The 9,096-nt window shown below is 40.6% G+C and overlaps 1 long non-coding RNA gene across 1 annotated transcript in view; it reads left to right on the top strand.

The window, feature by feature from the left end:
• LOC142704372 (uncharacterized) overlaps positions 1 to 382 on the top strand; it is a 12,444-nt gene extending 12,062 nt beyond the window's left edge. Inside the window, exons 2-3 of the long non-coding RNA XR_012867856.1 lie at positions 135 to 222; positions 315 to 382. This is a non-coding gene — a long non-coding RNA (uncharacterized LOC142704372). The remainder of the gene's footprint in view (positions 1 to 134; positions 223 to 314) is intronic.
• The last annotated feature ends 8,714 nt before the right edge of the window (positions 383 to 9,096 follow it).

The raw sequence follows: 9,096 nt of genomic DNA, 5'->3' as shown, positions 1-9,096 counted from the left end.
CCATCTTATTTCCATCTGCCGCTCGGGGCCCATTTACCATCTTTAGGTGAGGTAAGTGCCGTCCACTGATGATCTTCTCACCTCACGACTCTTCTACAGCCGCCTGGACACTGAATTTCTGATTTGTTTTGCAGTTGTCACCCCAACATCGTGGTCTTTACCACCTAAACCATCAGAAATTCCCATGAAGACTCCTCCAGTGATGAGCAGACGCGAGATCCGGTAAGTCTGACGTCTTCCGCTCGTCTTCATCTTCTCCTTGTGGTGAAGGTTTTGTGAAATTTTTTGCTTATTTGTATTTTTTCCTTTTCTAGGATCCGACTTTGAAAAATATGAAAAAAGTTTTCGGTTTCTTCTGATCCAGGATCGAGCTGTGTAAGGAGGGACCGGCGGCCATATCCACGGGTGAAGAAGGACCCTCCCCCTCTTCATCTCACCGATCATCGCATGTTAAAGGGCCGGAGCCACAGAAAACCGCACAGAAATTCTACCAGATTCTATAATAAACAGATTTATTTTTACCATTTTTAGTGTTTTCATTTCTAGATTGGGGAATTTATCCAGGGAACCTGTGTTCTATGGGGGTCCGAAGGTTATAGGTGTAATACTCTGCAGAATATATCACTATGTATCTGTCAGGAGGTGGAGAGGACAGAGCAATGTTCTGCAGATCTGTAGAGAGGTCAGTGGTGTAATAATCTGCAGAATATATCACTCTGTATCTGTCAGTAGAGGACAGAGCAATGTTCTGCAGATATCTAGAGAGGACAGTGGTGTAATAATCTGCAGAATATATCACTATGTATCTGTCAGTAGAGGACAGAGCAATGTTCTGCAGATCTGTAGAGGTCAGTGGTGTAATAATCTGCAGAATATATCACTATGTATCTGTCAGTAGAGGACAGCGCAATGTTCTGCAGATCTGTAGAGAGGTCAGTGGTGTAATAATCTGCAGAATATATCACTCTGTATCTGTCAGGAGGTGGAGAGGACAGAGCAATGTTCTGCAGATCTGTAGAGAGGTCAGTGGTGTAATACTCTGCAGAATATATCACTCTGTATCTGTCAGTAGAGGACAGAGCAATGTTCTGCAGATCTGTAGAGAGGTCAGTGGTGTAATAATCTGCAGAATATATCACTATGTATCTGTCAGTAGGGGACAGAGCAATGTTCTGCAGATATCTAGAGAGGTCAGTGGTGTAATACTCTGCAGAATATATCACTCTGTATCTGTCAGGAGGTGGAGGGGACAGAGCAATGTTCTGCAGATCTGTAGAGAGGTCAGTGGTGTAATACTCTGCAGAATATATCACTCTGTATCTGTCAGTAGAGGACAGAGCAATGTTCTGCAGATCTGTAGAGAGGTCAGTGGTGTAATAATCTGCAGAATATATCACTATGTATCTGTCAGTAGGGGACAGAGCAATGTTCTGCAGATATCTAGAGAGGTCAGTGGTGTAATAATCTGCAGAATATATCACTCTGTATCTGTCAGTAGAGGACAGAGCAATGTTCTGCAGATCTGTAGAGAGGTCAGTGGTGTAATAATCTGCAGAATATATCACTATGTATCTGTCAGTAGAGGACAGAGCAATGTTCTGCAGATCTGTAGAGAGGTCAGTGGTGTAATAATCTGCAGAATATATCACTATGTATCTGTCAGTAGAGGACAGAGCAATGTTCTGCAGATCTGTAGAGAGGTCAGTGGTGTAATACTCTGCAGAATATATCACTCTGTATCTGTCAGTAGAGGACAGAGCAATGTTCTGCAGATCTGTAGAGAGGTCAGTGGTGTAATAATCTGCAGAATATATCACTCTGTATCTGTCAGGAGGTGGAGAGGACAGAGCAATGTTCTGCAGATCTGTAGAGAGGTCAGTGGTGTAATAATCTGCAGAATATATCACTATGTATCTGTCAGTAGAGGACAGAGCAATGTTCTGCAGATCTCTAGAGAGGTCAGTGGTGTAATAATCTGCAGAATATATCACTATGTATCTGTCAGTAGAGGACAGAGCAATGTTCTGCAGATCTGTAGACAGGTCAGTGGTGTAATAATCTGCAGAATATATCACTATGTATCTGTCAGTAGAGGACAGAGCAATGTTCTGCAGATCTGTAGACAGGTCAGTGGTGTAATAATCTGCAGAATATATCACTATGTATCTGTCAGTAGAGGACAGAGCAATGTTCTGCAGATCTCTAGAGAGGTCAGTGGTGTAATAATCTGCAGAATATATCACTATGTATCTGTCAGTAGAGGACAGAGCAATGTTCTGCAGATATCTAGAGAGGTCAGTGGTGTAATAATCTGCAGAATATATCACTCTGTATCTGTCAGGAGGTGGAGAGGACAGAGCAATGTTCTGCAGATCTGTAGAGAGGTCAGTGGTGTAATAATCTGCAGAATATATCACTCTGTATCTGTCAGTAGGGGACAGAGCAATGTTCTGCAGATCTGTAGAGAGGTCAGTGGTAATAATCTGCAGAATATATCACTCTGTATCTGTCAGTAGAGGACAGAGCAATGTTCTGCACATCTCTAGACAGGTCAGTGGTGTAATAATCTGCAGAATATATCACTATGTATCTGTCAGGAGGTGGAGAGGACAGAGCAATGTTCTGCAGATCTGTAGAGAGGTCAGTGGTGTAATAATCTGCAGAATATATCACTCTGTATCTGTCATGTGATACAGGAGCAATGTTCTGCAGATCTGTAGACAGGTCAGTGGTGTAATAATCTGCAGAATATATCACTATGTATCTGTCAGTAGAGGACAGAGCAATGTTCTGCAGATCTGTAGAGAGGTCAGTGGTGTAATAATCTGCAGAATATATCACTATGTATCTGTCAGTAGAGGACAGAGCAATGTTCTGCAGATCTCTAGAGAGGTCAGTGGTGTAATAATCTGCAGAATATATCACTATGTATCTGTCAGTAGAGGACAGAGCAATGTTCTGCAGATCTGTAGAGAGGTCAGTGGTGTAATAATCTGCAGAATATATCACTATGTATCTGTCAGGAGGTGGAGAGGACAGAGCAATGTTCTGCAGATCTGTAGAGAGGTCAGTGGTGTAATAATCTGCAGAATATATCACTCTGTATCTGTCAGTAGAGGACAGAGCAATGTTCTGCAGATCTGTAGAGAGGTCAGTGGTGTAATAATCTGCAGAATATATCACTATGTATCTGTCAGTAGAGGACAGAGCAATGTTCTGCAGATCTGTAGAGAGGACAGTGTTGTAATAATCTGCAGAATATATCACTATGTATCTGTCAGTAGAGGACAGAGCAATGTTCTGCAGATCTGTAGAGAGGTCAGTGGTGTAATAATCTGCAGAATATATCACTATGTATCTGTCAGTAGAGGACAGAGCAATGTTCTGCAGATATCTAGAGAGGTCAGTGGTGTAATAATCTGCAGAATATATCACCATATATCTGTCATGTGATACAGGAGCAATGTTCTGCATATCTGTAGAGAGGTCAGTGGTGTAATACTCTGCAGATTATATCACTATATATCTGTCAGGAGGTGGAGAGGACAGAGCAATGTTCTGCAGATCTGTAGAGAGGGTAGTGGTGTAATAATCTGCAGAATATATCACTCTGTATCTGTCAGTAGAGGACAGAGCAATGTTCTGCAGATATCTAGAGAGGTCAGTGGTGTAATAATCTGCAGAATATATCACCATATATCTGTCATGTGATACAGGAGCAATGTTCTGCAGATCTGTAGAGAGGTCAGTGGTGTAATAATCTGCAGAATATATCACTATGTATCTGTCAGTAGAGGACAGAGCAATGTTCTGCAGATCTCTAGAGAGGTCAGTGGTGTAATAATCTGCAGAATATATCACTCTGTATCTGTCAGTAGAGGACAGAGCAATGTTCTGCAGATATCTAGAGAGGTCAGTGGTGTAATAATCTGCAGAATATATCACCATATATCTGTCATGTGATACAGGAGCAATGTTCTGCAGATCTGTAGAGAGGTCAGTGGTGTAATAATCTGCAGAATATATCACTATGTATCTGTCAGTAGAGGACAGAGCAATGTTCTGCAGATCTCTAGAGAGGTCAGTGGTGTAATAATCTGCAGAATATATCACTCTGTATCTGTCAGTAGAGGACAGAGCAATGTTCTGCAGATATCTAGAGAGGTCAGTGGTGTAATAATCTGCAGAATATATCACTCTGTATCTGTCAGGAGGTAGAGGAGCAATGTTCTGCAGATCTCTAGAGAGGTCAGTGGTGTAATAATCTGCAGAATATATCACTATGTATCTGTCAGTAGAGGACAGAGCAATGTTCTGCAGATCTGTAGAGAGGTCAGTGGTGTAATAATCTGCAGAATATATCACCATATATCTGTCATGTGATACAGGAGCAATGTTCTGCAGATCTGTAGAGAGGTCAGTGGTGTAATAATCTGCAGAATATATCACTATGTATCTGTCAGTAGAGGACAGAGCAATGTTCTGCAGATCTCTAGAGAGGTCAGTGGTGTAATAATCTGCAGAATATATCACTCTGTATCTGTCAGTAGAGGACAGAGCAATGTTCTGCAGATATCTAGAGAGGTCAGTGGTGTAATAATCTGCAGAATATATCACTCTGTATCTGTCAGGAGGTGGAGAGGACAGAGCAATGTTCTGCAGATCTGTAGAGAGGTCAGTGGTGTAATAATCTGCAGAATATATCACTCTGTATCTGTCAGTAGAGGACAGAGCAATGTTCTGCAGATCTGTAGAGAGGTCAGTGGTGTAATACTCTGCAGAATATATCACTATGTATCTGTCAGGAGGTGGAGAGGACAGAGCAATGTTCTGCAGATCTGTAGACAGGTTAGTGGTGTAATAATCTGCAGAATATATCACTATGTATCTGTCAGTAGAGGACAGAGCAATGTTCTGCAGATCTCTAGAGAGGTCAGTGGTGTAATAATCTGCAGAATATATCACTCTGTATCTGTCAGTAGAGGACAGAGCAATGTTCTGCAGATCTGTAGAGAGGTCAGTGGTGTAATAATCTGCAGAATATATCACTCTGTATCTGTCAGGAGGTGGAGAGGACAGAGCAATGTTCTGCAGATCTGTAGAGAGGTCAGTGGTAATAATCTGCAGAATATATCACTCTGTATCTGTCAGTAGAGGACAGAGCAATGTTCTGCAGATCTCTAGACAGGTCAGTGGTGTAATAATCTGCAGAATATATCACTATGTATCTGTCAGGAGGTGGAGAGGACAGAGCAATGTTCTGCAGATCTGTAGAGAGGTCAGTGGTGTAATAATCTGCAGAATATATCACTATGTATCTGTCAGTAGAGGACAGAGCAATGTTCTGCAGATCTGTAGAGAGGTCAGTGGTGTAATAATCTGCAGAATATATCACTATGTATCTGTCAGTAGAGGACAGAGCAATGTTCTGCAGATCTCTAGAGAGGTCAGTGGTGTAATAATCTGCAGAATATATCACTATGTATCTGTCAGGAGGTGGAGAGGACAGAGCAATGTTCTGCAGATCTGTAGAGAGGTCAGTGGTGTAATAATCTGCAGAATATATCACTCTGTATCTGTCAGTAGAGGACAGAGCAATGTTCTGCAGATCTGTAGAGAGGTCAGTGGTGTAATAATCTGCAGAATATATCACTATGTATCTGTCAGTAGAGGACAGAGCAATGTTCTGCAGATCTGTAGAGAGGACAGTGTTGTAATAATCTGCAGAATATATCACTATGTATCTGTCAGTAGAGGACAGAGCAATGTTCTGCAGATCTGTAGAGAGGTCAGTGGTGTAATAATCTGCAGAATATATCACTATGTATCTGTCAGTAGAGGACAGAGCAATGTTCTGCAGATCTGTAGAGAGGACAGTGTTGTAATAATCTGCAGAATATATCACTATGTATCTGTCAGTAGAGGACAGAGCAATGTTCTGCAGATCTGTAGACAGGTCAGTGGTGTAATAATCTGCAGAATATATCACTATGTATCTCTCAGGAGGTGAAGAGGACAGAGCAATGTTCTGCAGATCTGTAGAGAGGTCAGTGGTGTAATAATCTGCAGAATATATCACTCTGTATCTGTCAGGAGGTGGAGAGGACAGAGCAATGTTCTGCAGATCTGTAGAGAGGTCAGTGGTGTAATAATCTGCAGAATATATCACTGATGTACATATATCCTGATGTACTCCTCACAGATTACATATACCCTGATGTACTCCTCACATATTACATATATCCTGATGTACTCCTCACAGCTTACATATACCCAGATGTACTCCTCACATATTACATATACCCTGATGTACTCCTCACATATTACATATATCCTGATGTACTCCTCACAGATTACATATACCCTGATGTACTCCTCACAGATTACATATACCCTGATGTTCTCCGCACAGATTACATATACCCTGATGTACTCCTCACATATTACATATACCCTGATGTACTCCTCACATATTACATATACCCTGATGTACTCCTCACATATTACATATACCCTGATGTACTCCTCACAGATTACATATACCCTGATGTACTCCTCACAGATTACATATACCCTGATGTTCTCCGCACAGATTACATATACCCTGATGTACTCCTCACATATTACATATACCCTGATGTACTCCTCACAGATTACATATACCCTGATGTACTCCTCACATATTACATATACCCTGATGTACTCCTCACAGATTACATATACCCTGATGTACTCCTCACAGATTACATATACCCTGATGTACTCCTCACATATTACATATACCCTGATGTACTCCTCACAGATTACATATACCCTGATGTACTCCTCACATCTTACATATACCCTGATGTACGCCTCACAGATTACATATACCCTGATGTACTCCTCACATATTACATATACCCTGATGTACTCCTCACAGATTACATATACCCTGACGTACTCCTCACATCTTACATATACCCTGATGTACGCCTCACAGATTACATATACCCTGATGTACTCCTCACATTTTACATATACCCTGATGTACTCCTCACATATTACATATACCCTGATGTACTCCTCACATCTTACATATACCCTGATGTACTCCTCACATATTACATATACCCTGATGTACTCCTCACATCTTACATATACCCTGATGTACTCCTCACAGATTACATATATCCTGATGTACTCCTCACAGATTACATATACCCTGATGTACTCCTCACAGATTACATATACCCTGATGTACTCCTCACAGATTACATATAACCTGATGTACTCCTCACATATTACATATACCCTGATGTACTCCTCACATATTACATTTACCCTGATGTACGCCGCACAGATTACATATACCCTGATGTACTCCTCACATATTACATATACCCTGATGTACTCCTCACATATTACATATACCCTGATGTACTCCTCACAGATTACATATACCCTGATGTACTCCTCACATCTTACATATACCCTGATGTACTCCTCACAGATTACATATACCCTGATGTACTCCTCACAGATTACATATACCCTGATGTACTACTCACAGATTACATATACCCTGATGTTTCTTCTCACAGATTACATATACCCTGATGTACTCCTCACATATTACATATATCCTGATGTACTCCTCACAGATTACATATACCCTGATGTACTCCTCACATATTACATATACCCTGATGTACTCCTCACATATTACATATACCCTGATGTACTCCTCACAGTTTACATATACCCTGATGTACTCCTCACAGATTACATATACCCTGATGTACTCCTCACATATTACATATATCCTGATGTACTCCTCACATTTTACATATACCCTGATGTACTCCTCACAGATTACATATACCCTGATGTTTCTTCTCACAGATTACATATACCCTGATGTACTCCTCACATATTACATATATCCTGATGTACTCCTCACAGATTACATATACCCTGATGTACTCCTCACATCTTACATATACCCTGATGTACTCCTCACATCTTACATATATCCTGATGTACTCCTCACATATTACATATACCCTGATGTACTCCTCACAGATTACATATACCCTGATGTACTCCTCACATATTACATATACCTTGATGTACTCCGCACATATTACATATACCCTGATGTACTCCTCACAGATTACATATACCCTGATGTACTCCTCACATATTACATATACCCTGATGTACTCCTCACAGTTTACATATACCCTGATGTACTCCTCACAGATTACATATACCCTGATGTACTCCTCACAGATTACATATACCCTGATGTACTCCTCACATATTACATATACCCTGATGTACTCCTCACATATTACATATACCCTGATGTACTCCTCACATATTACATATACCCTGATGTACTCCTCACATATTACATATACCCTGATGTACTCCTCACAGATTACATATACCCTGATGTACTCCTCACAGATTACATATACCCTGATGTACTCCTCACATCTTACATATACCCTGATGTACTCCTCACAGATTACATATACCCTGATGTACTCCGCACATATTACATATACCCTGATGTACTCCTCACATATTCCATATATCCTGATGTACTCCTCACAGCTTACATATATCCTGATGTACTCCTCACAGATTACATATACCCTGATGTACTCCTCACATATTACATATACCCTGATGTACTCCTCACATTTTACATATACCCTGATGTACTCCTCACAGTTTACATATATCCTGATGTAGTCCTCACAGATTACATATATCCTGATGTACTCCTCACATATTACATATACCCTGATGTACTCCTCACATATTACATATACCCTGATGTACTCCTCACATATTACATATATCCAGATGTACTCCTCAGATATTACATATACCCTGATGTACTCCTCACATATTACATATACCCTGATGTACTCCTCACATATTACACATACCCTGATGTACTCCTCACATCTTACATATACCCTGATGTACTCCTCACATATTACATATACCCTGATGTACTCCTCACATCTTACATATACCCTGATGTACTCCTCACATCTTACATATACCCTGATGTACTCCTCACATATTACATATACC

This window comes from Rhinoderma darwinii, unplaced genomic scaffold, assembly GCF_050947455.1.
Source record: "Rhinoderma darwinii isolate aRhiDar2 unplaced genomic scaffold, aRhiDar2.hap1 Scaffold_3306, whole genome shotgun sequence".
NCBI lineage: Eukaryota > Metazoa > Chordata > Amphibia > Anura > Rhinodermatidae > Rhinoderma > Rhinoderma darwinii.
This window is presented reverse-complemented; position numbering and strand designations above follow the sequence as displayed.